This window comes from Eleginops maclovinus, chromosome 14, assembly GCF_036324505.1.
Source record: "Eleginops maclovinus isolate JMC-PN-2008 ecotype Puerto Natales chromosome 14, JC_Emac_rtc_rv5, whole genome shotgun sequence".
Taxonomy (NCBI): domain Eukaryota; kingdom Metazoa; phylum Chordata; class Actinopteri; order Perciformes; family Eleginopidae; genus Eleginops; species Eleginops maclovinus.
In genome coordinates this window covers 7,479,352-7,494,907 of record NC_086362.1, presented here as the reverse complement: position 1 = coordinate 7,494,907, position 15,556 = coordinate 7,479,352, and the positions used below count along the sequence as shown (strand labels likewise).

General features: G+C 41.0%; 1 protein-coding gene and 1 long non-coding RNA gene across 2 annotated transcripts in view; one reads left to right on the top strand and one right to left on the bottom strand.

The window, feature by feature from the left end:
• LOC134875715 (uncharacterized) overlaps positions 1 to 15,556 on the top strand; it is a 373,215-nt gene that overhangs the window by 117,702 nt on the left and 239,957 nt on the right. The window lies entirely within an intron of this gene.
• LOC134875714 (receptor-type tyrosine-protein phosphatase delta-like) overlaps positions 1 to 15,556 on the bottom strand; it is a 305,785-nt gene that overhangs the window by 128,760 nt on the left and 161,469 nt on the right. The window contains 1 exon segment of the mRNA XM_063900319.1: positions 7,773 to 7,810. The gene's annotated coding sequence lies outside the window, so the exon portion shown is untranslated.

Genomic DNA, 15,556 nt, shown 5'->3' with positions numbered 1-15,556 from the left:
GTCAACTGGAAGCCCGAGCGTAAAATTGACACTGAAGCTCCCCAGTTTTGCATGACCTTTCACCTTTCCATTTTTTTCCACTATTTATGTCCACTGCTGCACTTTTTCCTTTCTCTGCGGGTGATGGCAGTTATAATAAGATGCCGGGTCAGAGTGGAGGCAGACAGGCCGGAGCTGTCATGGAGCATCGTCTGCTGTCAGCTGTCACACACGTCAAATCCCCTCAGGCTGTTCTGGGCTGTGTAGCAGTATATTAGTATAGTAGCATTTTCTTGAGCATAATTTAGGTTTTATAAACATTTTGCACCAAAGGCTTCTGCTCATCTTCCTGATTATTTTTTATCTATTGATTAAACTGTTGATCTTTTTAGATTATTTGATCATTTTTTCAGTCGTTTCAATGATATGGGATTTACAGGGATAACCAACAGCAAAGCGGGAAAGCACCATATGTGTGCATAATGCTGCACACCTCTCTCTTATTAGAGCTGCCAGTAAATTCTCAGTTGGAATTTATGGAACAATTTTGAATTGTTTTACTCCCACTGTCATAGTTTGGACATTACTTAAGCAAACTCTTGCTTTGAATTACATTTGGAACCAGAGCTGCTTATATTCTTGATTGTATTTTCTTGTTGATAAATGCATTGATATTTGTGGATCATGTGATCCACTGTCCAGCATGAATTTTTAATACTCCACAAAAAACCGCTCTCCCTCATGTGCATTAACCAGCCGACCTAACCTCACACGCACATTTCTCTTTCTCTTCTGTCCCTTTCTCCCTGGTCTCCTCCCCTGTCTCCACCTGAGTGATCCTGTTATCACAGCTGACCCTTCGCTAGATCTGTCAACAGCCAAAGAGATTACACCGGGGGCCGCGGAGCACATTGGGCTCCCGGTTTGAAGTGGGTGGGGGGAGATTGCCTGATCCTCTGATGCTGATAAACTGACGAGGCTTTAGGGATTCAACAAGGTCCCGTCGGGAATTGGGTAGGGTAAGGTGTGTGGGGGTGGGGGCGGAAGGGTATAGTCAACTTTAAGTCTACTTCTAATCACTGGGCCTTTCAGCGGGGATAAGGGATGGAGAATGGGAGCTGAGTGTGTGTGGAATTAGGCCTGATGGAGCTGGATAAGGGTGTCAGGCTTTGATTTGATCCCACAGCTTTTGAAAGCTTTTGAGTAGCATGTTTGATCAAATCTAAACCACACATGCTACAGGCTATAAAGCTTAGAAAAATACAATGCTAATAAGAATAATATACCGAGTAGTCCCTTTTTATTCACCTTTCTGCCAGCTTCTTATGGATTCATTAACTATCCCAACTCTTCTTATTTTAACAGGCATGCATCATGCGTTGCGTAAGCTGCTTTTCATAGCCGCTCATAATTTATATTATATTAGCCTTATTGGCACGGTGCTGCCGATGCCTTCTGAACGGAACATTTTCCAGCTAATGAATCATAATCTCAAGGGAACTGTGATTCATTTTTATTCAGTCTCCTTTTTAGGTATTCCTTGATACATGGCTCCGTGCTCCCCTCTTTTTGACTGTTGCCGCATAGGAGATACTCCTGCCATTCAAGTGAGAACACAGCACAATTATCATTGATTCATGCTCCATAAAAGCAGAGCAGAGTGAGACAGACTCTTATGAAATGCGGCTTGCCAAAGTACTGTCAGAGACGGAGGTTTGATGGCTCACTCGTCCGTGGCCTCCGCATCATGTTGTCTTCACCAGCTGTTGTTTGACAGAAAAGGATTCTTCCCGCAGTGTGCAGAGACACAGCTATCAACTTAAGAGGCTTGACAGCTACACACTATGGGGCCGTTTGTCTACTGTATTATATTAGGTATTACTGCCGGAGCATCTGCGAATGGTATAACACAAAACAACAGCAACATATTGTAAAGAAAGAACATCTCTTGAAGCAGAATTGAGCCCTGGTGGCTTATTCTTTCATAAAACGGCACAGAATGTCTTAAGCATTTCAGATTTATATTGTAAAAGCTGTTCTGCTGCTATATGTATGTTTGTAAAATGCCCCATGAACATTTTCTTCAGCGTTTAATGGTGGGTTTATATCATAAAATTGTGATTAAGATGTAACCAAAACCTAGAAAAAGTGCTCTGACTGATACAGTCCCTGGTAGCAGAGAAAGAAACACCGTCTTATTGATCCACCATAATTACAGGAGTCAATAAAATGTATGGCTTTCAGGCTTTCCAGAAGCCACTTATATGGCATACTGAGTTGAGCAATCTCTTCTAATGGCAAGTGATCAAATGATTTACTGGACCGCCAAACAAAAACAGCATAGGACCAACATGGAGGGGATAAAATGCAATCTGCAGCCAAACACGACTGAGCAGGTGATGTTTCATGTGAAATCCTGACGCAAATTATGAAATAAACCACAACCAGATATATTGTTTGGCTTCCCAAAAGTCAAGATGGTGATGTAATATTGACAATATGTAAAATTCATAATTGTTCCACATGATATTCATTTACTTTTAGTATCCAATCTACTTTTACTCTGTCAAGACGCAACATCCTTATCATCATCACTGCTAATCAGTTGAGACACAATTTGTCGAATGCATTCAAAACCACTGTTTGCCTGCAGTCAGTAAAACTTGAGGTAAGATACAAAGCATGCTGCTGGGCTTGTTGAGGCTGATTGTGAGAGCGGAGCAGAGCTCCCAACACTTAGTAGATCATCGTAATTAAAACATAAATTGGAGGTATTGAGCTGCATGCAGTCACCAGCGCGGGCTCCAGGGAAGCATTGATTCATGCATGCACTTGGAAACAATTGCTCTGATTTGCACAGAGTAAAATATAGAAGCCTTGTAAATAAAATCAATAGCGCACAAACTGCCTAGGCTTTTCAAATAGTAGACCGTGAATTATAATCTGGCAAAGAGGCATGAGCGAGCATGGGCACATGGGAGAAATGCAAGCTTTACAGTGAACGCAGGATGAGATACAGGGCATTTAAGATCTGTCTGAGGAGAAATCTCTGAAGAATACTGGATTACTTGATGAGTATTGATTGATTTTTGGAAAGATAAGGCGGTGGTTGCTCACAGTTATGTCGGATCAGCCCTCATTTTGCTCTTGAACAGGTTCAATAAGTTAGATACACAAATGCACCAATGTAGTATGTCAATAGTTCACAAATGTTTGGAGAAGCAAGGAAAAGGGCAATCGTTTTTGGAGACCCCATGTACTTTGGAGTAACCCCTTGAAAAATATTATTTTTCTGCCATTTCTCACTAAATAATGCACAAGAAATGTCCTTGTTGCTGTTGATTCTTCCACAACAGATCAACTACTTTTTTTTCTGGCCTGAGCAGAGCAAGGCTTTATCACAGTCAGCCATATGTTTTAGTTTGAAAGCAGTCCTAATTTGCTAAAATGATTTGTACTTACGAAAGTCAAGAACAAGAAAGCTTTGTGCGACTAGTGGACTTTGATGTGACGTCTGATTAAGCTGTAGTATAAGCCTGTCTGCGTATGAGAGGTAATGGAAAGGATAAAGGTCTGTTTTATATACACACAACAACAACCCTGATGCAATCTTTATGACATGCCATTAAGGTTTAAACTGAACAATAACACGTGTTCTGATAAACATATGCAGTATTCTAAACACAGATGTGATATGATTTACACTCACTGCAGTACCATTAAGAAAATTGCATACCTAGTTTGTGATACATTATTTTATAGTAGGTTTGTATTGCTTTCTCTAAAGTAGTCCCTCCATCTTGAATCTAGACATTTTGTGTCAGCAGTTTCCCTGAGGAATAATTTTAATCAAGCAGAGCTTTACAAATCTGGCTATTTTCTGATTTGCTTCAAATTCAAGGTTCATTTCTAAACCTACGGCAGTTTTTTTTCCCCCTTTCTTTGTAAAGCTAATAAAGCGTGATGAGAGAACAAGAGCACGAGTGCTGTTATGTTCAGAGGTGCCATGTGCTATGGCTCAAGGAATATTCCCTAAAATGGCTCTGGGCACACACCTGAACCCCTTGCTCCACTTTTTCTGAAGTCACATCTTCAATTGAGTTGTGGATTAAAATCAACAAGGCTGCACTAACTACACAAATGTGAGTGTGAGGTGTGCTAGAAACTTTGATAGAAATATGAGCAATACACAGGACATGGAGGTATTAAAGCTCTATGTAAACCTTAGTTGTGGGAATTTTTCTTGGACTTCTCCCACAAGAATCGATGTCATTCACTACCTCCAGCATCATAGTTAAGAAAAAGGGAGATATCAGGAGTAAATAAGATAAAAAAAGATTAAAAAGAGTAAAGCACTCTTGTTCCTAAAAATGATGTCGCAATAAAATGACTTTAGTCAATTACATCTTAAAGAAAATCTATTTCTGTAGTAGGTTAGATGTCAAACAGTCAACATTGAGTTATTTTAGCTTGTATATTATTAAACATTGTGGCATTTGTACCTATTCACTAGACCATATCAATATGCTTTGTGTAGTTTTGTTGCATTTTTGATTTGTAAAGGTTGAATTTACGATGTTAGACAGGCATTTCAAATGGATACAGCATTGTAATATAGTTGCATGGGGACATCTTGTGTAAGAGGCACTTTTAAATAATCACAACCCATGAGTTTAGTTGTCTTTTTATTTGTCTTACTTCAATTTACGTTACCCATGCCTTTTTATAACTGACACTGTAATCCATGAGGAAATGTAGTAGCATGGGAATGACATTTTGCAGGAGACGGAGGATAGAGAGGAGCAGTTGCAGATGAGCGCAGGCATGAAGACAGCGATGGCGGTGGAAAAGGCTACTGAGGAAGAGTGGGCTGGATGTATAAAATTGGAAATGGAAACAACAGAGGGAGGGGAGAGGCAGTCGAGATGAGATAGCAAGGGACGAGTGGCAGCAGAATGAGAGAGGGTGGAGAGGGGAAATGGAAGGTGGTGGAGGAAGAGATTTTCCTCCTAACTGTATACTGTATCCTCAAAGCGGCTTTCATCCAGCTTTACATCAACAGCCTTGGTTGAGAAACCCCTCCGCAAACTCCACACACACACACACACACACACACACACACACACACACACACACACACACACACACACACACACACACACACACACACACACACACACACACGCACTCATCATGCCAAAAAGCTTTGACAGTAATCTACCTTTTTTGCATCATTCAAAAACCTTTTTCATGCGTACTGTTGATACAGGGAACTGCTTAAAAAGGAATACAGAAAGCCTAAAAAGGTTTCTTCTAATTACAGCCAAAATGAGCTTCCCTTAAAGCCTTTCAGCATGAGAGACAAAGATAAAACATAATGATTTGTTTTGCTTTTGTTCTGCAGGAAATCAAAGAGGCACTCACACAGGTATTTTAGTAGAGGGAAAGTCGGCGCAGACGTACTTCCTGGTGAAGCATCTTGCATAACATAGTCTATAAGGTCAAATACAATTTTACTTAAGACATTAAGGATGCGTAACGCCTGAGCAAAGACACACACTTACACACTCGCAGCCTGTATGCTCGCAGCAGAGAGGAGACAAAGGAATTAAAGCGAGGCTGACTAACAGAGTATGACATGTCCAAGGCCTATCACTAATTATGCCCCCACCGCTGCAAACTGTTCCTCACTGTGATCCGCCGAAACAGGAGACTGCAGCAATTACTGCGCAAACGACCCCACAAGTGAAGTGTGTGTGAGTTATAAGAAGAGTGTATGGAGAAATATCTTTATTAATAAATATGCCTTACTTTTAATAAGTTATATAACAACTAATTTATGACTCTGATGGCTTTACTCTTTGAAAATGGTCAAATGTAAGCTAAAAGTGATGATATTATTTTTATTTTTAACTTTGGATTTGTAAAATGATGCATACTGATGGGCACATTTACAAATAATGGATTACGGCCGCTGTTAGTTCCATGAATTGCGCACCCCTTGCTGCCGCTATCTGCCCTGTCTCAAAGTCTAATTCACAAATTATGTTGTGCTCATGATAAAACATCAAGTCTAGTTACCCTGTTTTGCATCCGATTGCAATTATCCACGTGGCAAAGTATGAATGCGTCAAGTAAACTGAAACGTGTCCGGTGTGAGCTGCTGGTGCTGAAGGACAAAGTGCAGAGGCATTCCTCAAAAGTTCAGGGCAGGAATTGAAACGTGACAGATAGAATAAATGTGCCAGTCTGCTTCAGTTAGCACCAACTCGCTGAAGACAACACTGATCTGTGTGAATTGGATTGTTTTTGCAATGAGGCTCATTTGCATAAAAAAGATGCCCATTTTGCACCCGATGTATGCATATTACCCCATTTAATATGAGCAAATATCACAGGAGCACTGGGATGCTATTTGCTCCGCAGTGCAGTTAGGGCTTAGTTTCTCCCTTTTGTGGGTGCTTTGGGAATAACGGTTAGTTTTGCGCAGGTTGTTGCCACAAAAGCTGCACAATCCTTTTGTGAGTCCACCCCTACATGTGCAGGAACTAGAGTGATCATTTCAAGAACTTAAACAGGCTTCTCTGATGGAAAATAATACACAGGAATAGGTGATTGATTTCTCTCCGACAGGAATTGTCCAAACACTAGTTCATATAACATTAAATGCAGATCAGAAAATGGAAATGATCACATTTGACTCATTACCTGGAACCGCCTGCAAGGTAATCAGCTAAAGGAAATGGACTTCGTGTAAATATATACTAAGCCAGAAGCAATTATTTAAAAATCACTTTTGGTTTTCAGACTTCATGTCTTCAGTTTCTTCTGGACACAGCACTTGCTTTCAGTTAAACTCATCAGTAAAGCACTAAACGTCTAAAAATAGTTTTATTCACTTGTGCAGTGTGGGTCATAATGTGTGCAGCATCACTGATGTGTGATTTAAGCTTGTTAGATGAATGCATGTCTATTTTGAGTTGCAACTGTGCCATTATGTTACTTGTGTACCTTTTAACACATGGTAGTTGTATTGAATAGATAACAGTTACATGGTTTCAGATATTTTCCAAAATATGCTCTTTTAATGTGAATCTCCAGCTGCAAAATGCAAAAAAAGTCACAGAATGTGAAGAAAAAAAAAACTCAGTCCTTCGGGATTACATTTACTACCCACAACCGTCATAAATCCTCCACCTATTAACCCAGCTTTATAATATCATTTGGGTTAAAATTCAGATTAATGTCATCTACATTAGGAAATATGTGGCCGTTTTAAATGTACAGTATATCTACTTTATGGATAACAGGGGTCTATAGTATCTCAAACTCTCAGAAATATATGCTTAGCAAACAGTCATACATACAACAGAAAACAATCCATACAGAAAGCCACATAGAGCTACACTGCTTTTCAGTGACCCACATGCCCACTGCACTGTTGCATGGGTAACAGAGATGATGGGTGAGGCTGAGATGTTTCGGCATGCCATTTATCTCTGCCAGACATGGTTGAACACCAGTTCTTATTGGCTGGGCAGGATTCGTGATTGCTAAAGCGGCACCCCGCTCTCTGAGACGATGCTAATTAAACAGAGGGGAGAAAAGAGCAAGGGGCCTTCTTCACTCCCTCCCCTCTGAGGCGCCATTCTGCTGCAGCCAGCGTTAACACACACTCCTGAGAGCGAGCAGAAATGGAAAGCCAGCTTAAAGTGCCATGACCCATCTTTGTTGTGGACCATACAATGATTCCTACCTCAGATGTGATTTGTAAAAAAGAAAAACAAGCTTACCTTTCAGCGCTCAAGCAACCTTCCCAACAGTTCAAGAGCTGCAGGAAAACAACACAAAAACACATTTTGGATTTCAGTTTATTCCCCGTCCTAAGAGCTGTTATCATAAGGGCTTGATGTGGGAAAGAGTTCATGAAAAACGGTTTTGTTGTTGGGAAATCATTTTAATCACAACAGTGCAGTGATCTGCTGCCCTGAGCACACATCAAGCGCTGACATTGCTTTTTATATTGCAAAGGGCAAACATTTATTACCCAATGATTACATTTGGCAGGCATATGTGTCTGACACTTAAGCCCTTGTAATTTTCCAAGCCGTTACAAAACCTCTACTTCTCTTCTGCTATTCAATCACGGCCATGAATGTACTATAGAGCTCCTGCAGATGATGTCATATATGCTGGTCACGTGACGAGATACGACAGGGGCAGCCATTTTGGCAGTCATCGCGGCAGTAAATTGACAGGCACTGGCAGACTGTCAAGGATGGTGGATAACTGCTGTGCACCAGGTTGCACAAATAGGCGTGGGAAAAAGAAAGGTGTATCGTATTATCGCATTCCTAAAGACGCGGAGAGGAGGGAGAAGTGGATTGGAGCGATTAAAAGAGCCAGGAGCCTTCAGAAAAAGACTGAAAGATGGGACCCCCCGGCCGTTGGCTTTCGCTTATGCAGTGATCACTTCATATCAGGTGGGTGAAGGAATACAGTACAATGCTACAAAAAGTTTCTGGTCAGTTTAATTAAATTTAATTAGTTTAATTTAAGAAGTAGCACCCAGTTATTATAGCTAACGGACACTGTGATGTCCCTGTCCCCGGATGACACTTCCGTAGCTAGCCAAGCTAATAAACAAACAATGCTAACGTGACACTGCCTATCAAACTGGAATAATTTAATACTTACCCTTGCAGTGATGATGCCGAAGTTTTTGGATGTAAGACTCCACAGTTGAATGTTGTTTACGAAGCCGGACTGACACCATTTGTAAGCCTCCAAGCTTTTGTACGCTCTGAGGGAGTCTCCTGAGTACACTGATGGAAAGCTTACAAGATAGCTGTGGATGTCTGCGTAGCGCAAGTCGGGTACATCGTCTTCAGAGCAGGAGGTTATGCTCTTGAAAAGCACACCGGGTGAATTATATGGGTCGCTTATATTTAATCTCTCTAATTTTGTACTATAAAGCCGAATTTCACTTGAATTAAAATGAGAAGTATACTCGCTCGGTAAGAAAACACTGGCACCGGTGGTCATGTTGACTGCCAAAATGGTGGCTCCCAACCAAAAGTCACGTGACCGCAGGAGCTCTATATCTAGCTGGGACTTCACCACGGCGCAAAAATGAATTGTGAGAACAAAAGGGAAATGGGATGTCGGGGGGAGGGGTTGCGCTGAACAGCTTTTTAGTTTAGGACTAATTAAAAATGTGGGCGGCACTCAAAAGGTCAGAGATTGACCAAAAAAAGAAGAGAAATTGTTCATGTCACTGCTGATTGTGTGCATACGGCGCCACTCAAGGTCCTGTAGATTAATACAAGTTCACTTTCAAAAGGGGAATCAAGAGAGATGGGAGAGAATTAGGCGTGTGACCGATAAACAGCATATCTCCGTGCTCTGCTCCTGCCCCTTCTCTCCAGCTGGGAGATAAAACTCCGGCTTGGCAATGGTTGCCAGCGCAATTGATTCTGGCAGAGGAATATGACTGCAGAGCACGAGGGCTAAGTATCTGAATAGCTGCTGTCAAAATGCTGAAGGGGAATTTATTCCTAGTTTATATGCAAGCTATATCATGGAGTTACTGAGACTAAATGGCTGCAGTTTGATGTACTGTACAGTGTGCTGTCATTTCCCCGGCGTATAATCACACAGCTTATGGTGCCTTGCTGGATTCACTGAATGCCATGGAAGTAAATCCTTCACATCAAAATATGAAATGGTTTTTGAAGCATTGTTGTAACTACCATGAACTTAATATTATTCTACATGTCAGCTTGTTATCTGTGGAAACTGACATTTTGCAATCTTCTTGACTGATGTCGATGATAATGGATGTGAACCTTAGCAACATATTAGAAAAGCGCTTTAAAACTTGTTTTTTGCTTCACTACATTCATTTTTCTTTCGCCATAACATTTAGCATTTCAATATTGCTTGGATGGAGGCTTCTACAGTAATAACCCCAGTGTTTTTTTTCGCCTCTTTCTGCACTCTTATTTACTTGATCTTTGTGTATGTTACAAAAGAGCTTACAGTCTTAAAAACATGCATTACAGGAATATATTGCAAGCATCATTTCAAAAGAAAAGACAGCAACATAAAGAGTAAGGCAACAGGGAATAAGTAGCCCCATTGTGTCTGCTCCGGTCCTCCACGAAGAAGGTGTCTTGACCGAGGGGGATTACAGGAAGTGATTAATAGGTACACTCTAGCAATCAGCAGGTAATAAGAGAGCCACCTGTCAGAGGTCCAGCTCCCTCTGTAGATTTATGGCTAATAACGGGTCGTGAATGTAGCCAGTCTGCTGCTATCAAAAGCGCACAGGGAAAGAAAAGCAATCTGTTTGTTTTATTCTGAAAGTCTGGGAGAGTATTTGGAGATGCAGAAAATAAATTCCAACTGAAAATAGCTCCCGACAATAATATCCTCTCCCTAAAATAGCCAGACAGTCAGCGCCCAAGAATGTGTTCATGGCAGGCATTACTGTGCTGTGACACTACACTTAACATTACTAATTGGGTAGTTTATTAAAACCGTTTGCAGCTCAGCGTACACTCAGCATATCTTCATCTTAAACTCTCCGCAGAGTCTCGTAGATTTAACAAGCAGAGTGTATTTGGCTGCAGTTTGACAACACCTTGACAAGTTATTATGCCTTTAAATATCCCTAAAATAATGAAGCTAGTTTGTGTAACACCTGGGGAAATAGACGTGATGACCTTCTTAAAACACCATCTGTTGCACCGTACAACCGCAGCAAGGCGACATTATCCAGCGAGGCTGAAAGCGTCACTTTCTATGACGCCTACAGTGTATCACTACGCTGTAAATGGCAAAACACAGTAGCTCCACTTCACTTAATGTTAAATGCTATTGTGTATTCACCATGATTTCATTCTAAAGCCATGTCTTTGTGTTGTAATTAATAGAATAATGATTTGATGGGCTTCTTTAAAACACCACAGAGAGCTCAGGCAACGTTTGACATTTCCATTTGTATCTGCGATATTATCCCGCTATATGCAAACTCAGTGTGAGGATGAAACGTGATGAACAGTGATGATCTAAATAACCCTTCGATGATGTGTCTCGGCTCTCCATTTACTCTCATACTACCGCCCTCACCTCCCCCTATGCACACCACTCTGTCAAAGCCTCATTTTATGTTTTTTTTCCCAGGATTTGATACATTTCTTACTCTGTAAACCTCAGTGTCAGGGTCACTGTCCTCTCAGCTCTCACCCCCCTCCTGCTCGTCCATCCCCAACCTTTTTTTTTTTTTTCCCCTCTTTCGAAATTCTCTGTCCATTGCCCCCCTGACAGCCACCCATCAACCTGGGTGCAATTTAAAAAGCCCTTCAACAGCTGCCATTCCACGGGGCTGGCTATCAGTCCAGCTGCCAGAACCCAGACAGTGACTCTGCCTCTGCAGCGGCTCTGAACATCAGCGCGGTCCCCCCCCCCCACCCCCCCCAATCCCAAATAAACTGAAGGTGAAAGACTCTATTTCTCACAGAATGGTTCAACTGGAGACAGGGTGATTGAGGTGGAGCTTGGAGGCAGCATCGCTGCTTCCTTCCTGATGTGTTACAGCCAACATCTGGCATACAGTGTTTGGGTTCAGACACAAAGAGTTTGACTTGATGTGAGCTGATGAGCAGGACTTGTTACCAGTAGCATCAAATACTTTATGATCATGTGAACTAAAGCATAGTTTTGACGAGGTCACTTTAAATTCCAGGCTTCTCCTACAGTGCAACATCATAAATAGTTAAGGCATAAAAAAAAATGTAAATGATAAAGTGAAAGGGACAAAATCTAGAATCTAAATACATGTAAAATAGATGTAAAATACATACTGTACAGTTGAATAAAATAATATGTATTGTAATATTAAATTAGTTAAAAATTTGCAACTGTATTGGAGCATTTTGTGTCATTATATAAGGAATCATTGTGATGCAGAGATTTATCACCGCTCTGTGTCTGAGCTGTGTGCCTCCTGCATTCAAACACTGCATACATTGCTTGTCTCAACGTGCATGTTGCCTGAAACAATCAGGTGAAATCGGCTCAGGCTGGAGGCTGGGCAGCCTGCTGCTGTGCACCTCTCTCCACCATATGTCTTTGTCAGAAATATTTGCGTGCGCTGTATGAGGGATGAAATCAATCCAAGAGCTATTTTCTCAGTTGCTACTTCTTGAAGGCTGCAACATTGTACTGATAGTTGCCAGATCAGCTCACATTGTGAAACGTAACAACTGGCCACCAGTGACATCCGCAGACAGACCATCTGCTCTCCAGCGGCTCATCGTCGTTTAGGGAAAGAATGGGATGGCTGAAGCCTTTCTCCTGTCTCAATTAGCAACTGGGAGAGATGGATACTCTGTGTTATGTACCATTCAAAGATGTGTGCTATGTGCCCTTTGGGAAATGTGTTAAGGTGGTCTAAAGGCTCCTGAGGAAGAGACAACAACAGTAGACTGAACAGATGCATATGCAGGCCTTCATTTTCATAGTATCTCCCACTCAGCTATCTTCACTGCCTGGAGATAAAATCAACAGTCAGGATGTGCCAAGCCACTCGATAACATCCACTAGCTCTAACACTAAACTTTGTAAACTTAGTGTTGCAGTCACTTCTTTTCAAAATGTCATATCTGCTTTATATTTATGCAAATATGTCTTCCAAATAGATGCTGGTTCTGAGGTCTGTTTAGCAAAAGGCCTTTTCAGCTGAATGTGTATGTGCTGCTGAAGGAGTGAAGCTATTTCCAACTGCTGCTCCTGGAGCGACTGCAGCATTGTGTTGGGGGCTCTTGCTGTCTGCCAAAGCTTTTAGTTCATTGTGTAGCACCATCACTTTTGCCCACAGCCACAAGACGACATGAACAAAAGCTGCAGTTGGCTGGGTCACACTGCCATGTACCTCGGGGATGTACGCGTGTTTTGCATGGGCTGGGGAGGCTAACTGTTGGTTCCATTAGCATGAGAGAGAGCTGCAGCTTCAAGAGCTGAAAAAATTGCCCTGAGCGTGCTGGCATTATGAGGAAGCATCTTCCCGATCCATTCAGCAGGGAAAGTTAATGGAGTTGAAGTGGGTTGTCTAGAGTTACATTGAATCTGCTGCCAATGGAAAAGCTTTGATGTAGCAAAGATTAAGCAATTGTTGTAATTTTCTGTGCAAACCCGGAGTACCATCAGCCTCAGAGTGCAAGCCTTTTAAAATATTCTGCATCCATCAATAGCTACTACACTCTGTCGCTATCAACATGCAGTGAAATAAACTTGTAAATACCTAATGAAAAGCAGGATTTCGTAAAATTACGGTTCCATTCACCAAAGGCTCTTTTCAGCATGTAGGGTTAGCTCCCTCTTTTGTCTTGATAAAAACATTCAAAGGTCACATGTTTTTCTCAGAATCTCGGCCCACATCTCTCTGAAGCTCTTACAGCATCTCTTTAGCTAACAGGTGTAAGATAAGTCATGGATCTCTGGTGGGATATATCAGTTAATGGTAGCAGTGTCCTTCCCATGCCCTTCTGTTATAGCCAAGCATCATTAGTGAGGGGGTTAAGAGAGGGCTCAGCCATCCATATGTTTCAATAATTACCTTGCACTTCTGTTAAAGCACACACTGCACTTACACACAGAACAGACATAATAAATGATGAGGGGGAAAAGTGGATCTCTTTTCCATTCTCTTCTCTATGTTGCTTTCCTGTGAGAACATAGACAGCAGCTGATGGTTTGAATGTTTAGCTTTGATCACAGGAAGAGGCTGCTGGTCATGTCTGCACTGAGAGTGGCAATCCCATCCTAACGCCCCCGAATCACAGCCCCCCAATGTGTTTTCTGCCTGGCTAGTCCCATGAAACTGCATATATTCTGTCGGATTACTCGTATCATATGCCCATACTGTTTTGTTCTCAGGCCAAAACAACACAGGAAGTGTTATCCGATCTCCATGGACCTGATGAAATGAAATTCATGGATTTCTGATAGTGTGGTGTGGTGAATATATTTAGAGTTATGTTAAAAGGTGTCAGTGATACATTTTTACATCTGTATGGTATCATTGTAACTCCTACATACTGTATGGCTGCATAGTTATTATAGCACACATGTACAACCTCCGCTGAAGATAAATGCATTTTGGATAGATGTTTATTAAGGCTCACTTTTCTTCTTACAGTACAATTGGCATTGAAAGATAAACCATATGAGGTGATAGGAAAAGCAAACGAAAATGACTTTTACCTCAACATGTAGCTCGGCCAATAGGTTGTAAAATACCATTAATCTGATCTTACTGAGATAAATTATTTGCTGTCAGTATCTTGTAAAATATATATAACTTTTTGTAGACGAAAAACAAATGAATGATAATGGCAGTAAAATTGTAATTTGTGGGGAAATGTCCTCAATATCTGTAGTCATGATGTTTTTGCATAATAACATTGTTAAGAGCTAATAAAGTGAAGACAGTGTTTCAACAAATCAGAAATAAAGAGGCTGAATATGCAGGAAATAACCACCATATTTTCTGCATTCAAACTGGAAATAATATCGTTTTAGGTATTACTATTAATAGGGGACAACAACACAAGCTGTAGATACAACATTAGCATAACATCAACTAATGGAGGACAAAGCAGGGATAAGTTATGTCATGTTGTTGAATGATCCCCTTTGTTTCTTACTCTGTCTGCATGCTGGTGGCCAGTTAGTGTACAGTCAGTTAATCTCTACTCGATTTGCTGAAAACAGCTGCCTGCTCATTATGAGAGCAGTTCACCAAAACCTAAAAGCTTAGTGTTTTAAGACCACAGCAAAGAAGCTTAAAAAATGCTTCGGAAAACTGTGAGGAACCGCAGAGTGTGTATTGTACATAGTATTTTATCCATTTTAAAATACTCATGTACAGAATGCATCATTAGTTAACCTACACACACCACCAGTCGTGTCTGAAATGTTCATGTTTCATATTGTAAGTGAATTCCTATAATATCATGTACTAGGAGATGCTGTGCTCTACGGTTTGAATATGACATTGACTCTTGCACCATTACATTTTTTTGTCTTACTCTGAAATAAGCTTTACATTCCAGTAATGCTGACAATTCTGGACCTTTATACAAAGACCTCTGGAGCATAAAAGGGAAAATGGCAAATGCATCGCTTCACAAAGTCAGTCGTGTGCTCATTGTCCGCGCAGCAGCAGGTGGAGTGTTTGCAGCCGTAGCTGTCCTTGCATACTGCAGGAACATGTGTGATAAAATAAACTGCATTAGCTTAATGCTCATTCAATAATGTTCATTTGAAGAAGTTTCCTGCTGCACTGATTAATGCTGATCGATGCATTTAGTGTCTGTGTTGATGACCATTACAGCAATTTATTGATGAGTTTTGAAAGTAGCTTCAGTCAAATCTAGGCAGAAAAGATGGCTTGGTTTGTTATTTTGTACAGCACGTGTTGAAGCAGCAGAGAAAATACATCAGTTATGTTGTATTTTAAAGTGTGCTGATTCAAATATGTTTGATATTGTTTTCAAATTATTAATCTGGC